At 42.1% G+C, this 20670-nt stretch overlaps 1 protein-coding gene across 1 annotated transcript in view; it reads left to right on the top strand.

Annotated features, from left to right (window-relative positions):
* Positions 1-479: 479 nt before the first annotated feature.
* LOC126425130 (uncharacterized) overlaps positions 480-20670 on the top strand; it is a 31989-nt gene continuing 11798 nt past the window's right edge. The window contains exons 1-2 of the mRNA XM_050088073.1: positions 480-540; positions 1482-1555. The gene's annotated coding sequence lies outside the window, so the exon portion shown is untranslated. The remainder of the gene's footprint in view (positions 541-1481; positions 1556-20670) is intronic.

Below are 20670 nucleotides of genomic sequence, written 5' to 3'. Positions count from 1 at the left end.
GCATGGGACCGTAACGTGAGGTATGCTAGCAATCCATTGGCGCTAGATCGAAAGATTTCGTTACTTTGTTTTGTTCTTTGCAGTAGACAGTCATCAAGGAATTTTGGCCTTATTATTACTATTATTATTAAGTTTACCTCTTTGCCATAGAGTCACCTGCTTGCAATTTCTCTATTAAATTAGATAATTAACGAATTATACGTAGCTGCGTTCGTATCTACATTGTTGTATCCCCTGCTCTTAGTTTAGTATAAACATGTATGACTCCTACGTATTTAGATAAATTCGGCAATGAACTCTGACGTGTATCTGCCATTTCAAAATTCATTTAGCAGCACAAGTCGCTTATTCACACCATATAGTAGAAATATATACTCCGTCATCCGCACGTAACGATCTTTCTGCGCAGATGGTATGTGCATAAAGACTTGCGCAGACAGATTGTTACGTATAGACGGGCCTTAACCAAAGATCATCGTGTTGTTTTGATATAGATGATCATATTGTTTATAAGTGGCGGAAAATTCGTGTGGGAAAACGGGGACTAGTGCAGCAGGGGATACAACCCGTCGGCTTTGAACAATGACGTCACAAGTCGCCAGAGAGCATGTATTACAGAGATGAAAGAGCTGAGGAGAATGTTGAGAAACAAAGGAATGCGAGAGCGATAAACATTGACCTTGTCAAAAGCATAAGTGTTTTTTGACTTTAAAAAAAAAAAATCTCACGAGATAGAATAAACTGATCCTACTTTATTAAGCAATATCTTGTCAAAAGCCGAGAAGCGATTGTTCTTAATGTTCTAGCTCCCTTCAGTATGTAATAAGTGTTTTTTGACTTTAAAGAAAAAAAAATCTCACGAGATAGAATAAACTGATCCTACTTTATTAAGCAGCTCCCTTCAGTACCTAATAAGTGTTTTTTGGCTTTTTTAAAAAAAATCTCACGAGATAGAATAAACTGATCCTACTTTATTAAGCAATATCTTGTCAAAAACCGAGAAGCGATTCTTCTTAGTGTTGTAGCTCCCTTCAGTAGCTAATAAGTGTTTTTTGGCTTTAAAAAAAAATCTCACGAGATAGAATAAACTGATCCTACTTTATTAAGCAGTAGTGTTTTTTTGGCTTTTTTTTTAAAAAAAATCTCACGAGATAGAATAAACTGATCCTACTTTATTAAGCAATATCTTGTCAAAAGCCGAGAAGCGATTCTTCGTAGTGTTGTAGCTGCCTTCAGTAGCTGATAAGTGTTTTTTGGCTTTAAAATAAAAAAATCTCACGAGATAGAATAAACTGATCCTACTTTATTAAGCAATCAATAAAAAAACGAAATTGAAACATAACAGCAAAAGCTTATTAGAACACAGAACTGCTTTATTATCTATGCCTCGAAGTGAAGACATTACGATCTATGACTAAGGAATGACGTCATTGTTCAAAGCCGACGGGTTGTATCCCCTGCTGCACTAGACCCGGAAAACGAGTGCTGATAAGTTTTGGTCTGCCTTAATCCACAAATGCTTGAATTTAGGCGAGTGTTGAAGCTTTCAGAAAACGTAAGTTTTCTCGTTAATTCGCCAGTGTTGAATCAATTTTTCAAACGAATCGGTTAACTGCTGTTTACTGTATCGAATATTTAAGTGGTCAGAGGAAGGCATGATAATAGTAAAGAAGGCAATCTACTGTGTAATAGCATAACAACAATGAAACAAATGGATCATGAACCCCTTTACCTTTTGTATTACGTCGCAGTTTTCAATGACTGCAATTCACACTACAAAATTTTCGTACAGTCTTTGTATTTTACTTTCGAAGTACTGAACGCTCTTAAATCGATGCAATTATTTCTGTTACAATTACTTTTTGTGTCGGGCACCAGTGACGAGCATCTTGTAAAATAATAATAATAAAAAAAATACTATAGGAACTTTAGAGGCGCACTGCTATGCTTGTAAAAGTCCATTTCAAATATAATGTAGTGTGTTGTGGAAATGCTTAGGAACTACAGTGAGAAACATAGATATAATTGTTGGTGAAATGAAGGGGAAATAAGTAGTATATCTTAGTATGGTTATTTATTTTTCCCTTATAATTCTCACATACCTGAAAGTAGCATCAACATTTCACAATCTGTAAGAAATATTAATTTTTAAATTTATCACTCTGAATTCCTTTGATCTCCTCCATCCAGTCCACTTGATGAAAAACCCAAACAGTGATGCAGTTTACGTAACAAAACACATTTGTTTTCTCATACTTTCCCTTATCAACTATTTCATGTCCAGTGACGAATAAGCATTTGAAAATAGTTGTGCCAAATCCAGTTGTACTTTTCAAATGGGATAATCTAATTTAGCATTCGATACAAGTAACAATTGGTAAGGTTTTTAATTTTGTCTAGACTTTTGAAAAGGTCTCAATGGAGTGTTAGTGACGTATGTCCAAGAAAGTGCACTACAGTAATGCAAAAGATTTCGGCAAGTCTGCAGTCGAATGGAGGTGTTCCTGACTGTAGAGCGCACATGCACAGAAATAGCTTTGAGTGATGTGATCATGATGACTCCAGTTATAAATAAGTGTCCTAGTGAATAGCATTGTCTGCAGTTCCACCTTTTGATGATGAAATAGTTATCTATGAAAACAAAAATTCTGTAATATCCATCCAGTTTATAGATGGGCTCCAAATGTGTAAAAATTTAAGACATAGACTGGAAGTGAATAATGTTGGAAAAAACCTGGGAGAAATGTGTGGAATGATCACATAAACTCAGTTTTAGGCAAAAGAAATGGCATGTCGTGATTCGTTGGTATTATACTGGAAAACTGTAGCCCATAGTGGAGTACAGCTGAAGTGTGAGTATAACATCAACCAAGGTAACAGGGGACAGTGGGCATACACCAACACGGATAGCTCAAATAGTCATAGACCACTTTGGTGTGAGGAACAATGTAGCCGAAATACTCAGAAATTGGAAATGATCGATACTGAAAAAGAGGCAAAAAATAAGAATGGTCATTGGCCTCAGCAGAGCAATGTTGGCAGTACTCTCTGTAAGGTGACTGAATGAGAGCAGTTGTGTCAGCAGCTTGTATGGGTTTGGATCAGGTAGGTAAGGTCGGAGTTACGTAGTTGAACCTCCTTGCACTTATATGTGTGATTTATTTGCATAACATTATAGTGAAAAGGATAGATTGCTACTCACCATATAGAGAAACACTGAGTCACAGGCAGACACAACAAAAAGTCTGCCATATGTTTTAGCTTTCGGTCAAAAGGCCTCCAGAAGTAAAAATAAATAAATTTATACAAGCACAACAGGCATCACATGCATAACCACTGTCTCCAGCAGCTGTAGCCAGACTGAGTCATAACCATTGCTGATGAATGTAGCAATCTGGTGGTGGGGATAAGGAGGCAGCATGGGGTGGGGGAGGGGGAATAGCAGGGTGGAGCTGCTTGTGGGAATGAGCAGGGCCAATGTAGGGCTGCTAGGTGCAGTCTTGAGGTTTGGTGGTGGGGCCCAGTGAGGGAGGGGGAGGGGGGTTCGAGGGGAGGGGAGCAGAAAAGGAGAGAAGAGAAGAGGATTAGTGGCTATATTGGTCAAATAGAAGGCTGTATAGTGCAGGAGCAAGGAGGGGGTTAGGTAAGTGGGTCTAGTGAAGGTTGAGGCCAGGACGGTTACAAAAACATATAATATATTGCAGGAAGAATTCCCAACTGTGCAATTCAGAAAAGCTGGTGTCGGTAGTAAGGATCCAGATGGGGCAGGCTATGAAGCAGTCATTGAAGTGAAACACATTGTATTAACTAGCATGTTCAACAACTGGGTAGTACAGCTGTCTCTAGGCCACACTTTGTCAGTGACCATTCATTTGGACAGGCAGCTTGTACTCATCATGCCCACATAGAAAGCTGCACGGTGTTTGCAGTGTAGTTGGTAACTTACTGCTTTCACAGGGATAGATGATGCTTGTGACCGGAGGTGGTGGGAGGATGTATGGGACAGATCTTGCATCTAGGTCTTTTGCAGGCATATGAGCCATGAGGCAACGAGTTAGGAACAGAGGTGCTGTAGAGATGGATGAGGATATTGCATAGGTTTACTGGGTAGTGGAATACCCGTACTCCACACATGCCCCCAACCCCTTGCCTCATCTCCCTGCAACAGATCTTGATGCAGATCCCATACATCCTCCTACCACCACCTACTCCGGACCAGTCATAAGCATCTCCTATCCCATCAAAGGGCGGGGCTACCTGTGAAAGTAATCATTGATCTACAAACTGAACTGCAACCATGACAACAAACAAGCTGTCTGTTCGCATGAATGGCCACAAACAGACTGTGGCTAAGAGACAGCTGGACCACCTAGTTGCTGTCTGATGTAATGTGCTTCACTTCAGTGACTACTTCGCAGCCTGCACAATCTGGAGCATTCCCCTTCTGTACTTATCTTATCCCTGTTCCACAGAACTCCCGACTGCACCTAGTAGCCCCACCCTGTTCTCACCATCTCGCTGCACAATCCCACAGGCAGCTCTATACCTTCCCCCACGCCACCCTGCCTGTATACCCTTCCTGCTACCTGCCCCGTGCCCCCCTGCTTAACCCCATCACCGGATTGGTGCTCCAGTCATGCACGATTCCGAATCAGTCTGGACAGGACAGCCAGATATAGTGGGCATGTGTGTACACAATGTGCTTGTATGGATCTTGAATGTATGTGTGTTTTCTACTTCAGAAGAAGACCTTTAAGTTAAAGCTAAAATGTGTCTCAGCTTTCTCATTGTGCCTGACTGCAACTCAGCATTTTTTCTGTACGGTGAGTAGCAATCTATTCTTTTCGTAATATTGTTATTCCATCCTAGATTTTCCATTGTTTGTTTGATTTACATAGTATGCATCAAAACATCAGTCAGAGACTTGTCCATTGGCTGTAAGTTTTCTGAATTTACCTTAGAGCATTAGATTCTATAGTAAAAAGTGAATTAAATGTTGTTCTAATATTAACAAGAAGCTATGCTATGGCTAAACCTGTTACCCCCTCACTATTGGTGGGTTGGTTTACGTTCCTTAGCAATAATACAGATAGCTGTACCATAGGTGCAATCACAACAGTGGGATATTTGTTGCGAGGCCAGACAAATGTGTGGTTCCTGAAGAGGGGCAGCAGTCTTTTCAGTTGTTCTAGGGGCAACTGCCTAGGTTATTGACTGATCTGATCTAGTAACATCAACCAAACTAGCCATGTTGTGCTGGTACTACGAACTGCTGAAAGCAAGGTGAAACTACAGTCGTAATTTTTCCTGAAGCCATGCAGCTGTGCTATATGGTTAAATGATGATGGCATCCTCTTAGGTAAAATATTTCACAGGTAAAATAGTCCCCAATTCGTATTTCCGGGTGTGACTACTCAAAGCAAACTAAACTTGCATTTTGCTGATCGAAGCATGGAATGTTGGATCCCTTAATCAGTTAGGTATGTTAGAAAATTTAAAAACAGGCCTGGAAAGGGTAGATATAGTGGGTATTTGTGAAGTTTGGTGGCAGGAGGAACAGGACTTATGGTGAGGTGAATACAGGATTATAAAATACAAAATGAAATAGGGGTAAAGCAGGAGTAGTTTAATAACGAATAAGAAATTAGGAATGCAGGTAAGCTACTATGAATAGCGTAGTGAACACATTGTTGTGGCCAAGATGAACATGAAGCCCACACCCACCACACTAGTACAATATTATATGCCAACTAGCTCTGCAGATGACGGAGAGATTAAAGAATTGTATGATGAGATAAAGGAAATTATTCATATAGTTAAGGAAGACAAAAATTTTATTGTGGTGGGGTACTGGAATTTGATATTACGAAAAGGAAGGGAAGGACGGATATTGACTGTAGGAAAGGAAAGAGGAAGTCGCCTGGTAAAATTTTGGGAAAGGAAAGAAAGAAGTAGTCGCCTGCTAAAATTTTGCACAGAGCATAATTTAATCATCGCTAACACTTCATTTAAGATTGATGGAAGAAGGCTACATACATGGAAGACACTTGAATGATTATATAGTGGTAAGACGGAGATTTCAGAATCAGATTTTAAATTTTAAGACATTTCCAGTGGCAGACATGGACTCTGAACACAATTTACTCGTCCCCTAGGAGGTTCACAGCTCTTTTGAGGGTACGTTTTTGGTGCGCACGGGGCCCCAAGCTGTTTCAGCCTCTCTTCTCTGTCAGACTGAATTCCCTTCCTCATACCCTCTTCTTCCCACCCTGGCTCGTCCTCCTTCTGTGTCCCATCTTTCTAGTCAGTGTTTTCCTTTATGATGACCCAGCTATTCCTTCAGTTGCACTGTTTCTTTATGGTCTTGTTTTGTATCTCCACTCTCCCCCTTTTTTTTCTGCTTTTTCTGGTCCTCTGGGGATTGACCTCCCTTTCTGAGTTGTTTCCACAGTGTCAGCATTTGGGGCCAGCTAGGTCACCAGCACAGCAGTCTGTGTGTTGGAGCTGTTAGGTACCCATCTGCCTGAGACCCTTGCAATACAGGAGTCACATTTGTGGTACCTGAGCTGTCACTGCCTCGTGTATGACTAGGAGTAGTTACTCATTTTTTTGGGGCATCGGAACTCCCAGCAATGACCATCTTGCCAGGCGGCCCTTGCTGCAGCTGGGTGGTGTTCATGAGGCGAGCTCCTGATTGAAGTGGCTGATGCCAGAGGAGACGCTCAGTACATAAACCATGTTAAGATCAACACTTCTAGATGTTCTCTCTCTGCTTCCTCAGCCTTCAGCTCCCTGGCCACCTCCTGGAAGGAGGCCTAGATATGACAGTTTGGGACAAAATCCTTTCCCCATTACTTGGTTTGTTTCAGGACAGAAGGGGAGAGTCTCACCGCTGCCAAACCGCAATATTTTTTTATTTTATTTATTTATTTATTTTTTTAAAAGAACACGTTGAAAATAAGTTTGGTGAAGTTCACTCACTCCATAAGATACAATCTGTTTCCTTACTGATTAAGACCCCCTCTTCCAGTCAGTTGGCTTCCCTTTGTTCTTGTGAGCACTTAGGACACTTGCCAGTGAGCATTACTCCTCAACATTCCTTAAATGTTACCCAGGACATTATCTTCCACAGGAACCTCATCTACAATCTGATGAGGAACTCAGGACTAATCTGACACCGTATACCATTCATTTCATCTAGCTAGTCCAGAGAGGTCATAAGGACAATTGCATTGATAACAGTGCTTTCATCGTGGCTTTTGAGAGGGATACCCTTTCTGAAAAAGCCAATGGTTTATCATTGGAACATAAAGCACCTCCCACGTCCTGTTTCTGGTGTCTCAGTTTTGGTCACGTCTTCGTAATGTGATGTGAATCATATTTATTGTAGTGATAGCAGCTGCCCTCTCCATGTGGAGATTCCTTGCACCCCACTGCCCAAGTGTGTGAACTGTTCAGCAATTCAACATCGATTCCACTCTGAGGCCCGGCAGAAATTTGACTGTCTCCACCCAGTATCTTTAACATCTACGTTTGCTTCAGTTGTGTCCTTTCCTCCTTACCTCCTTCCTGTCCCTCCTCTTTCTTCCTCCCTGGAAGTTCCTGTTCCCTCCCCTCGTGAAGCTGCCCCTTCTCCTCAGCCAGGCACTGGGCTCCCTCTATGAATCCCCATTCTTGGCGTCTCCAGGACAAGAATCCTGTTACTTTGAGTTGGACATTGTTAGTTAGTGGGTTCCTCTTCATACTGCTTTGGAAGCAGTGGCCATTCAGATCCATTTAGACTCTGCAGTAATGATATGTAATCTTTATCTCTCCCCAGACTGGCCTATGCTTCCAGCTCCTCTTGCCCTCCTTCGACAGCTGCCTCCCTTCCTTCTCCTTGGGGATTTTAATGCCCATAACCTCCTCAACACTGGAGCCACCACAGACATTAGTGTGGCATGTGGCACTTTCTCAGCCATTGATCTTTCCATCTGTAGCCCTGGATTCCTCCCTCCATTCAGTGGGGAGTTCATGACATTCTGATTGGGATGCCTTTTCCTTGGCTGCCATTTCCACAGGTCCACCATACGACAGCACTGATGAGTCCGTACAGGGTATGACCATTGCCATCCTTTTGGCAGCTGCTTCAACAAGTCCTTCTTCCTCAGCGGAAGACTGTCCCTTGGTTAACCCCCAAAATTACTGCAGTTAGTAAAGACTGCTGTCGTGCCCTCCAATGCTAGAAATGGTATCCATCTCTCGACCGACCCCTAGCCTTTAAATGGTCTCATGCTCAGGCTCATTATTTTCTTAAATGCCACAAATAAATTTGTTGGAACAGTATGTTGCCGCCATAGGGCCGCACACTTGCTCTTTGATGTATGGACAGAGATCAGGTACATTTTTGGCTGCCATGTTCCTACAGGTGTCCCGGGAATTTGTCTGAATAGTGTTATCACCACCAGCCCAGACCCAATCGTTGTGCATTTTGTGGCATTTCACCCAGGCCTCAGTGTCATTTACTGTCTGTCTGCATTACGTCTTCTTAAACACTATCTGAAATAACTCCCATTATCTTTGGTTCTCTCCCACCTGGAGCCTTATAACACTTCATTTAGCAAGTGGGAATTCAGCAGCATCCTTGCTCTCTGCCCCAACATAGCTCCTGGACCAGGTTGGGTGCAAAATCAAGTGCTTCAACACTTACCAGTGGTTAGCCGAAGTCATATACTTGCCCTTCTTAACCATCTCTGGAGTGAGGGGAAATTGCCTTCCCAGAGGCAAGAAGGTGTATTATTCCAGTTTTTAAATCCGGTAAACCACCTCTTCAGATGAACAGCTATCATCTGATCAGTTTAAGAAATGTCCTCTGCAAGTTACTTGAAAGTATCTTTGAATCCTGGGACCTTTTGGCTTGAACCCATGGTGGTGTTTGCTGAGGCCGTTTACTGCAGATAATTTAGCCACATGGAGTCTGCTATCTGAATGGATTTTGCCTGGTGTTAGTATCTTGTTGCAGTCTTCTGCAATCTTCATAAAGCTTGTGATACCACACACCACCACCACCACATCCTTCCCACCCATACATGAGTGAAACCTCTGTGGCCCATTCCTGATTTTTATTCTTTCATGTCACACTTTTCAGGTACAGATTGGCAGCTCACTTAGCGCCTTGCATCTGCAATAGAATGAAGTTCTGCAGGGTTCTGTTTTGAATATCCTACTCTGTTTTGTGGCTATCAGTTGTCTGGTGGCAGCTGCAGAACCTACAGTGTCACCCTCTTTGTATACTGATGACTTCTGCATTTACTTTTTGTTCATCTGTAATGAGTGTTGCTGAACACAGACTGCAGTGTCAAATATACTGTGTGCAGTCTTGGGCTTTCACTCATGGCTTCCATTTTTTGGCTGCCAATATTATGGTTGCATTCCTGTCAGTGCTGTAGTCCAAACCCATCTAGATCTGTACCTCTAAGGCCCTGAAAGGGTGAATTCTCATTATTTTTGGGACTGGTCCCTGATGCCCAGTTGCACGGCTTCCCCATCTTCGTTAACAAAAATTGACATGTTGGTCAAACCTCTATGCTCTTCGAAGCCTCAGCAACACCAGCTGGGTGCAGATTGTTCTACTCTGATACACCTCTACATGCCATTGGCCAAGTCCCATCCAAGTTACAGGAGTCTTGTATACAGCTCGGTGCCACCTTCAATGTTACAGATGCTGGACCTGATACACCATTGTGGGTTATGACTGGCAACTCATGCCTTTTGGACTAGCCCAGTGGCCAGCCTCCTAGTGGAGGTAGGGGTTCAACCATTGTGGGTTCTGCACCACGAACAGTTGATCACTTTTGCGTATGTGTCCACTGCTCCCCGGAGCACCCAGCTATCGTCTCCTCTTTCCAGATAAGGAGATCCACCTCTCACAATGCTAGCCCGGGTCTGGGGCTACAAACACCATCTGCATCTGGTCCACTTTTTCTGAACTCCAGCTTTCTCTTCTACCACTTCTTTGGAATTGTTCACATACAACTCTGTGTTGCATCTCTCATTCACAGTTCAGTCACAAGGTCTGAAAAACTCGGCTCATCCTGAGTCCCTCTGCCACCAATTCTCCATTCTCAGCACATTTTGAGGTTCAGAAGTAGTTTATACTGATGGTTTAGTGGTTGCCAATCATACTGGCTTTGCTTGTGTTCATGCACTGTGTAATAAACACCCCTCCTTGCCAGATGGCTGCAGTGTTTTCACTGTGTAGCTGGTAGCCATTTATGTTGCTTCTTGAGCATATCTGTTCCTGCACTTGTGAGTTCTTCCTCATCTGTCATGTCTCTTTGAGCAGTTTACAATGTCTTGACCAATGTTGCCCTTACCATCTCTTTGGTCAGGACTATCCAGGGTTCCCTTTTTTTCCATTATACTATGTGGATGCCCAGTGGTCTTTGTCTGGACTCCAGGTCTCGTTGGGATCCCAGGAAATGAAAGGATTGCCAAATTAGCTACTAGCAAGTTGCCTCTTGGTATCAGTATTCCGGAATCGGACCTTCAGTTGGTGTTACACTGTCAAGTTCCAAGGATATGGAATATGGAATGGCACACTCTTACTTTGTGGAACAAATTATGGGTGAAAAAGGAGACCATGAATTTGTGGAGAGCTTCCATGCCGGCTTCTCACAAGGACTCCATCGTCCTGTGCCAGCTCCACGTTGTGCGTACTTGGCTGACTCATGGTCATCTGCTCGATCACAAGGATCCGCCCTATTGTCATACTGTCCCTTTGACAATGGTCCACATTTTGCTGGACCGTCCTGATCTAGGCACCCTGCAGTGGGCTCGTAATCTTCCTGACTCGCTATCTCTGGTGTTGATGGATGATGCCTCAGTGGTTCACCTGGTTTTACAGTTTGTTCTTGAAAGAAGTTTCTGTCACTCTCTAAGCGAGGGCACTTCAGCCTTGTTGGCCCATTGAGGGGTTGGCAGGATGTCCTGTTGCTCCCTCTGCCCCATTTGGGCAGTGGCTGTTTGGGCTCGGTGGTGTGCCTCAGCCCTCACCCTACTGGCTCTTTTGCTCTTCTTCCTCCTTCTCGCATGTTCTGTTTCACTTGGTGTTTCCCGTTTTCCTATGCTTCTCTCACTCTGTCCATGTCACTACTCTTTTCTGAGTATTGTTGGTTGGGGTACCTCTAGTTAGTGATGGGGTATGTCCCCTTTGGGAGACCTCTGCAGCTCCATGAACGGGGCACCTTTCTTCCTTCTGCCCTTTTATTCTTCCTTGTTCTTTTCTCTAGGCTTTGACATTTGGTAGACCTGGAGTTTTCTTTTATTGGGTTCCATGCACTAGGCCCTTCTTTGCTGTGTAATTTTGTTAACTTATCCGTTCCAGGTAGGAGGACAGATTACCTCATAGTTTCATCACTTGAATCATTAAACCAACTAACCAGATTTATGGGAAGCTGCCATTCATTGCATAAAACAGAAATTTTGTCCAAGTCATCCTGAAAGGCCCTGCACTTTTCCCATACACACCAGTGTCATCAAAGAATGTCAGATCGCTGGCTGTACTATTCGTCAGATCTATTTGGACATGGAGAACACCTACCAAGGACACTTCTGACATTGCCTTTGTCTCTGATGAACATTTTCTATCCGGGGCTGCACACTGGCTTGTATTGTTCAGAGATTATATGATCAGACCACATATTTAAGAAACTATTCCATATGACTCGACCTTTTAACAGTCTACAGTGTATTACACTACCATACAAAAGTTTTCCATCACCATGAAAAAAGCCATATACTTTGTTTCAATGTACAAACTTGTCATAAGCACTAAACAGACCAACAAAATAAATATTTTATCTCTCTATCATTAAGTAATGGTTTTTTTAATCACTTCTACGCATCCATCCTTTCCCCTCAGAACAGTTGCACAAACTGTTGGCATTCTGGAGATGAGATTTTGCAGTGTTTTTGCAGATATTGGAGCCCAACGCATCTGTATTATTCCACAGACCTTCAACATAAAATGACCTCTGTTTTCTCATCTCCCCATCAAATTCATCCCTTAAGAGTTAAATGGGATCAAGTCAGGTGACTGACTTCACCAAATCATGTTCTTCAGTTCCCTACATTTGTCTTTTCTACTGACATACCCTCTGCACAATTTAGAAGCATGTTTGGTATTGCTGTCCTGCTGCTTAATAACCCACAAGTAATAACTCTCTTGCTAGGTGGAACTGCATTGTTGATCAGTACCCCGTGATGTCTTTTCTTCTTTAAGGTTCCATTAATTCTCATTAGACTATGGACTTTATCAGCCACGTTATCCCCACACCATGACCAACCCTCCACCACGCTTCACGATTGACGTCACACACTACTCCTCATACGTTCACCACAAAGTCAGTGAACAAACGTTCAACATGCCTTTCAAATACTTCAGACTTAGATTCATCCATGAATAACACCTTTTACCATTGCTGCGTACTCTTAAGTTTTATGTTGCTGTGCCCATTGCAATCCTTTCATGTTGTTCTGTTTGCATAATAAAGGTTTTTTTGTTACTGTACACCGCTTTAAACGTTGTTCATGGTGACAGCATTGCACTGTTGAGACAGAAATTGGAGCTACCAGCTCTTCTTGTGAATTTCAGGTGCAGTACGAGGCCTCTTGACATTTACTCTTTACACATATGAACTGATCTTCCCTGTACGATGTTACTTGGAGGTCTTCCAGATTGCGACACACTCGCTTCAGTACCAGTTTGCTCGAACTGCAACAGCGTGTACACCATTGTAGATTGGGCTACGCCAACTGTTGTTGCTGTTGTCTTTCTATAATGGCCTTCCTAATGCACATTTTTCAATTCAGATCTAGTGCTTCTCCTGTTAGGAGGTAATACACTCTGATACTGTTTGGGTATACAAGCACACTGCTAGATGCACACATTGTACTGTAAACTAATGTGAATTGATTGCTACGCAGCTGGCTGAAGGAATGAGGCCTACTCGAATGGAACCATCTTAGGTAAAGGCACATCAGTGTTGTTGTGGATACACATCAGTGTCTGTGTGGGCGAACAACCAGTCAAATAAGCAACAAAGGCACTTAATCTTTACATGTTTATTGTTTTATTATCAGAAAGGGGATACGATAGAATATTAAAACCAAAATTCCTGTTTTAACCACAAAACTATAAATCAGACTGGTGAGCGGAAACTTTTGACAAATAGTATGCATGTCTAATGCTTTTCAGACTTCTAGTAATATAGAATCTGCCTTTTTTTCCTGTGTCTGTGGTTCACAGTAGATTGTGTGTGAAAAGGGTTTCAAAACCTCTGGTTTTTCACGACAGCCTCCACTTTGCATAAGCCAGTTCAAAATGTATGCTGCAGAGGATTGCATGATTTTTTAAACAGTGGTTAAAATGTACTGGCACTACAAAGACTACTCCTCTTACTTGAATTTGCTTAAATAAGTTGATTTCGTGAACCACAAATGGCACAAAGGAGCAAATGTGCTGTGATGTCAATGTAAGAATCTACAGGTTGTGAATTAGTGGCAAGTGTGAGTCAATTGACACCACATATGACCTTAGTGGCTCACTTCCAGACTGAAAATATTCTTTCAATTTGAAAATATTATCTCACAGATTACCTGTTTTGGTGTTGTGGTCTTCAGTCTGAAGATGTTTGATTTGAGTGTTCACGGAAATCTATCCTGTGCAAACATCTTTGGCTCTGCATAGCTACTGCAGCTGACACCTGTTTGAACCAGCTGACCACATTCGTGTCTAGGTCTCCCAGCACAATTTTTACCTCTCACTTTTCCCCCCATGCCTCAGGATGTTTTCTATCAAAGAATCTCTTCTTTTAGTCCTATTGTGCCACAAATTTCTCTTTTCCCCAACTGTGATACAGTGCTTCCTCATTTTAATTAACTCTTTTGCCCAACTAATCTTCAAGATTTTCTGTAGCACCACATTTCGAAATCTTATATTCTCTTCACACCTGAATAGTTTATCATCCACATTTTACTTCCGTACAGATGAATACCTTCAAGAAATACTTCTGAACATTTACAATTGTATTAGATATTAACCAATTCCTCCTTTTTCAGTAACACTTTTTGTGCTATAACCACTCTACTTTTTATGTCGTCTTTTTTTTTTCCACAAAAAAAAAAAAAAAAAAAAAAAAAAAAACCCTCATTTACTACTTCTACTGCTTCATTTCCTGACCTAATTTCTTCAACATTAGCAGATTTAATACAACTACAAGTACATTCTGTGCAGTTGGTTCATCTGTTTTTCAAAGATCGCTGCTCTCTGACAGAATTACGGTGTCATTGGCAAACCTCAAAGATTTTATTTCTTTGAACTTTATTTCCCTTTCTAAATTTCTCCTTAGTTTTCTTTATCAGCTTACTCACTATACAGGTTGAATAACACTGGGATAGGTTACAACTCTGTCTTATTCCCTTCTCGATCACCAGTTCTCTTTTGGATCCCTCAACCCTTATAACTGGAGTCTGGTTTCTGTACATGTTGTAAATAACCTTTTGTCCTGTGTATTGTTCATATGCTACATACAAAATTTCAGTGTATTCCAGTCAACATTGTCATAAGCTGGCGACCTATTGACTTGGATAGTGTAACGTTGCTATTGTCAAATTTCTATGGTGGGGGCAGGCAGTATTGCTTGCTAGTACATGGTCTGTGCAATCAGTATGAATCACTCTGCGTTCCACTTTTCCCTCTCCAACCCATATTACACGTCTCCCCTGGTGAGACTCTACAAGTAACTACTCAACACAGTGGTTACGCGGAGACTGAGAAAGGTTGTGACTGGCTGATCTCTTATCACTCAGCTCATCTGAAAGTAAATTTCAAAGTAAATCATGTGGTTCCCAGTGTTCTGCTGGGTTGTTTTTTTTTGTGCACAATATCTCAACAACCATCCTAGCTGCTTCATTCAGGTGTTAAAACGAGTTTTTTCGTTATATGTAACCCCTGGAAACATGTCATGGATCAGTCACACAGAGAAAACCTGAGATACCACAGCTGCAAAGTTGTTTTAACTGAACCTTAGTAGTGGAAAGTAAAGATGATTCTACAGCTTGGCATAAAAACTCTGAAACGTTCTGAAATGTACAACATGGAAATCGTGGATGGTAAAACAAAGACAGTGGCTGTAACTGGAGTGAAAATCTGTTGAGTGAAAATTTCAAGCAATGATGAAACAATAGAACAAGTAACAAACTTTATATCTTTATTTGTGTAGCCATATTTTGCACTTTGTGGACCCAGCAGACACAGAGTGGAATTTAAGGGGAACACATCCTGCCTATCTAAGCCATGTTAATTTAGGCAAGTATTTGACCCATTTCTGAAAATACTATTTGATGCAGGACCCAAATATTTTTACTGTATGTTACATGATGCTAACAGAGTCAACTTTATTAAAATCTACTCTATCTATTTTGTAGTTTTTAAGAAATACTTTTTTTAAATTTATTAACAAAAAATATTAAGTTTTTTCTGCAGAAAATATTTTTGTGAACTTCCTAATGGGGGAATATTAATGAATGTAGTACCAGAGGTGGCTTTTTATGTTATGCAAAATCTCTGAATATTTCACTCATTTATCTGTGATAGTTTCTAGTATAGTGGGACATGTGTACTGAAAATTTTAGTTTGGGGGAAATTGACTTTAAAGAAAAAACTTTTGAAATTTGTTACTTACAGTTAATTAAAACTGTCCTGCTGCATATGATGGCCCTTCTTTGACCTCTAGCAGGTCTTCCAGCTTCTTTTTTACCTTTCTGGATGTTTGTCTTGTTTTCTTGACCGTATTAGATGCAGACCTGTCTGCATCGGCTATCCTCATTTTATCGCAGTCTTGCAGCCCAGTGATCATATTTTCACCAGGATTAATTCCCAGCTTTTTCAATACCCAACGCTTCCCAATATTACCACAATTGAATGTAAAAACAGCATCATGAACTCCTAGTTTCATTGTATGCATGCCTACAAATACAGTTTTAGGAAGGTGGTTCCAAATTATGCTGTTGAAACATTTATTTGGGTTGTATGTCTGCCCATGCAGACATTAGAAGGTCGGATGAGCCAAGTCTCTGAAAATAGGTTTAATTGCTGTAATAACAGCAGCAGGAAGAGAATGCGTGTGAGATTAAGATTCTCCAGTTGCCTGAGCCCTATTATATTTGCACAACGAATTTTCTCCTGATGATCACAATCTATGACATGGCTTATCATCAGTAGAGGACTTATGGAAGAATTTGGCCCAAACATCTCTCTGCATTGCCTCCAGATTTTCTTTATTTCTGCTATTTGCCTGCCCATAGTATACCTGCAAGTTTTCTGCAACAACCACTCGCAATCACACTTGAACAAAACTAACCGTGTGTTTGAAAATGTGTTGTTTACAAACAGCAGAAAAAAAAGCATACCGACCGTTGCAATCCAAGGATAGCCAACACACTTGGGAGTAAAAAAAAAAAAAATCCCTAAATGCAATGTTGGGATATAAAGATATAAAATATATCAGAAAAGTGGGTGACAGAAAAGTGGGTGTGGCACATAAACAAACATGGTAGGAAAATGTTCTTTAGATGCTCGAAAAAAAAAAAATCAGCAAAATCCTTTTCAGAGTACTTAAATAAAACCTTAATCTATCGAAATGTGATGAAAACCAAAAATTGATTTTTTTCGACCTGAACCACAGTGTGGTCCCCTTAACAAATTATAATAAATTAATTGGAAAATTGAAGGCAGCTTTGGTAGAGACGAGGAAAGAAATACAAGTCAGATTTCAATGTGATGGCAAAACCAACTCTTCCACTTGGCTGAGAATGTTGAGACTCCCCTTCAAAATTATAAAGGCAGAATGAACAGCACAAGGGTGAGGTTCTTAAGTTTCCTAAGTAGTGTAGATTTGAGGGACAAAGTGAAAACAATTGCACCACTGTGTCAGTAGGAAAGAAAGAGAGCTGTCATAAGTACTCTAGGAGACGAAGGATTTTGGAAGACTACTGCATCATTCGAATGATCAGTTTGAGTCGTCATACAGTGGGAACATACCTAGTACTGCTAATATGTGATGGATGGTAATAATTGTGCTGAATTCTGTACTTATTTATTGATGTATTTTTTGCACTTTGGTCTAGTATTTTCAAAGTTTTACTGTGTTTCAAGGAATTAATTACAAGAATATTCCTGCCAAAATCCCCTATATACCCTCAAGGCGTTCTTTGATAGTTAAATATATATGTGATTGTATGATGTCATAGTCATCGCAGTGGTTATGTAGTGCCGATAGTTACATTGTTGTATTGTATTCATTGCTACTTGCAGTAACTGCATTCAGTGGGTGTAAAAGGTGGTGAATGTGTATATTCTACAAGAGCTTGCCATGTGTCAGAAATCCATCACTGATGGAACAGAACGTTAGCCTAGGATTTTTTTTGTTATTATGCACTGTGTTCGCCGCTCTCGCCTCCTCCCCGCCTACGCCACAACGCTCCGGCGGCAACGGAGGGGCCTTCTCCTTCCTTCCAGAGCCACCTCCTTACTTGGAGATCGTGTACTTGGTCACCGCCTTCGTGCCCTCGCTCACGGCTGCTTGGCCAGCTCGCCAAGTAGCAAGAACCGCACGGCGGTCTGGATCTCGCGGGACGTGATGGTCGAGCGCTTGTTGTAGTGCGCCAGGCGAGACGCCTCGGCCGCAATGCGCTCGAAAATGTCGTTCACGAAGCTGTTCATCATGCTCATCGCCTTCGACGAGATGCCCGTGCCAGGGTGCACCTGCTTCAGCACCTTGTAGATGTAGATGGCATAGCTCTCCATCCTCTTGCGCTTCTTCTTCTTGTCGCCCTTCGAAATGTTCTTCTGCGCCTTGCCAGCCTTCTTGGCGGCCTTCCCGCTAATCTTGGGCGGCATCTCGAACGTACAACAGCGACGGCAGCAACAGCAGCGAGCGCTCCGCTCTAGTCAGCGACTCTTTGCCTTTACAAATGTCTGCTTGTGTCTGTGTATGTGCGGATGGATATGTGTGTGTATGCGAGTATATACCTGTCCTTTTTTCCCCCTAAGGTAAGTCTTTGCGCTCTCGGGATTGGAAAGACACCTTACCCTCTCCCTTGAAACCCACATCCTTTCGTCTTTCCCTCTCCTTCACTCTTTCCTGATGAAGCAACCGTTGGTTGCGAAAGCTTGAATTTTGTGTGTATGTTTGTGTTTGTGTGTCTATCAACCTGCCAGCGCTTTCATTTGGTAAGTCACATCATCTTTGTTTTTAGATATATTTTTCCCACGTGGAATGTTTCCCTCTATAATATTCATATCATTAATTTGAACCCAACAATTACGTTTGCTATTGTTATTGTTGCATTTCGAAATCTTTTCTGTCATCTTATTTTCTCTTTCTGTTTTTGCAAGTAGTTTCACTTTGTATTCACCTTCTCCTTGTTACCGTAATCTACCATACAATTTTATCCCGCCTATATATACTCAATAATACGTAACCCACTTCCAAACCATAACCAAAAAAAATTTTTTTCTGCTTTCAACACTACCGCTGCTATAAAATCCACCGTTTCCAGTTCACAAACAGTTCCTTTCACCTATTAAACAACCATTTCGGCTAGTTCTAATAACTTTCGCTTTATTTCCATTTCCGTTTTTCCCACATCACTGATCATTTTTAGCCGCTTCCCACAGGTTTTAACGTCATTATTTCTTCGTCAGACAATTGTTAGCCTCATTTTCATAATCTGCCACCACAAAACCACTCCTTTTAATACATTTACACGCAGTTTTTTCGAAATTTTCCCGAATTTCTCCACCCTTTAACGTGTTTTGGCGGCAACACAACCACCTAACCTTTCTGCACATCGTTGTTTACCAACCCAAGTTCACCACAGGATCAACATAGCTCAGCTTTTACCAACACTTTTTCGCCTTTTTTCACACCAGATCTCCAGTTGCTTTCTAGTTCACCTTTATCTCTCCCCATATATTTTTATTTTCATTTTCATTTCAGCCTCATGTTACACTTTCCACCTTCTAATACCATGTCACCCTCACAACATCCCCACAACGACCCCATTAAGTTTTATTTACATTCCCTCTGCAAACATGCCTTCGCCCTAGCCAGATTACGCTCCCATATTTTATTTTCCCAGGCTTGTCTGACATTTGGCATTACCCCCAAAGGCATCACACTTAAAGTTCCCATCTCTGGCTGTAACCCTTCTTTCCATCAGTCCCTATACCAGTTCCAAACTGAACAATCCATTGCCCTCACCCACCTAATCCTTCACCTACACATCAACTCAGCCAATGAACACACCCGTCAACTCCTATCCTTAATAAAAGTCCTCAATCTTCCCTCTCCCACATCCACACCGGCTGTTCCGAGCATTCTCCTACAGGCCAACCGCAAATTAGAATAGCATGCCACCCTCCACCTCAAAAAACTATCCAATCTCCTGGTTTCCCACCTCTGGAAAGGCAACTCACTCACCCTTCACAACCTTTCCAGCAAACCTCAACCTCCTCTCATTGAACACAGACCCAGTCTCTCCCATTTACTCAATCTCCCACTTCCAGCTCCACTCCCCCCAAAACCTCAAAATTCCAATCAACACAATCTGGAACAACACCCTAATTCAGTAGTTAACCTTTCCTCCAAACCTCTCTCCCAATCCGAAACCTCTGTCCTATCCAAAGGCCTCACCTTCAGCCCCACTCCCAGATTCAATCAAACAGCCCTCGTCAAAGATTTACTGTCCTACACTTGTAGTCTCTGCTGGAAATATCACTTTGCCACGAAGAAAAATGATCCTAATCCTACTCCTAATGATCCAACTCCCCAAGACACTATCCATATTGAACCCTGACTGGAACAGTTCCGTCCTCCGTCACAGCGGGACCCACCTCCTCTTCCTCAAAATCACCTTCTCCAAAGCTTCCAGGAATTTCTGATTTCCAGCCTTGCCTCTCAAACCTTCTTAAAAAACCTTAATCCTACTCCCAACATCACCACTGCTGAAGCTCAGGCTATCCGTGATCTGAAGGCTGACCGATCCATCGTCATTCTTCTGGTGGACAAGGGTTCCACGACCGTGGTACTTGATCGTCGGGAGTATGTGGCTGAGGGGCTGTGTCAGCTTTCAGACAACACTACATACAAAGTTTGCCAAGGTATCCCATTCCTGATGTCCAGGCGGAGCTTCAAGGAATCCTCAGAACCTTAGGCACCCTACAAAACCTTTCACCTGACTCCATCAACCTCCTGACCCCACCAACACCCCGCACACCTACCTTCTACCTCCTTCCTAAAATTCACAAACCCAATCATCCCGGCCGCCCCATTGTAGCTGGTTACCAAGCCCCCACAGAACGTACCTCTGCCTACGTAGATCAACACCTTCAACCCATTACATGCAGTCTCCCATCCTTCATCAAAGACACTAACCACTTTCTCGAACGCCTGGAATCCTTACCCAATCTGTTACCCCCGGAAACCATTCTTGTAACCATTGATGCCACTTCCTTATACACAAATATTCCGCACGTCCAGGGCCTCGCTGCGATGGAGCACTTCCTTTCACGCCGATCACCTGCCACCCTACCTAAAACCTCTTTCCTCATTACCTTAGCCAGCT

The sequence above is a fragment of the Schistocerca serialis genome, chromosome 10, assembly GCF_023864345.2.
Source record: "Schistocerca serialis cubense isolate TAMUIC-IGC-003099 chromosome 10, iqSchSeri2.2, whole genome shotgun sequence".
NCBI lineage: Eukaryota > Metazoa > Arthropoda > Insecta > Orthoptera > Acrididae > Schistocerca > Schistocerca serialis.
Note: the sequence above shows the minus strand (reverse complement) of the source record. Positions and strands in the feature narration are given on the sequence as shown.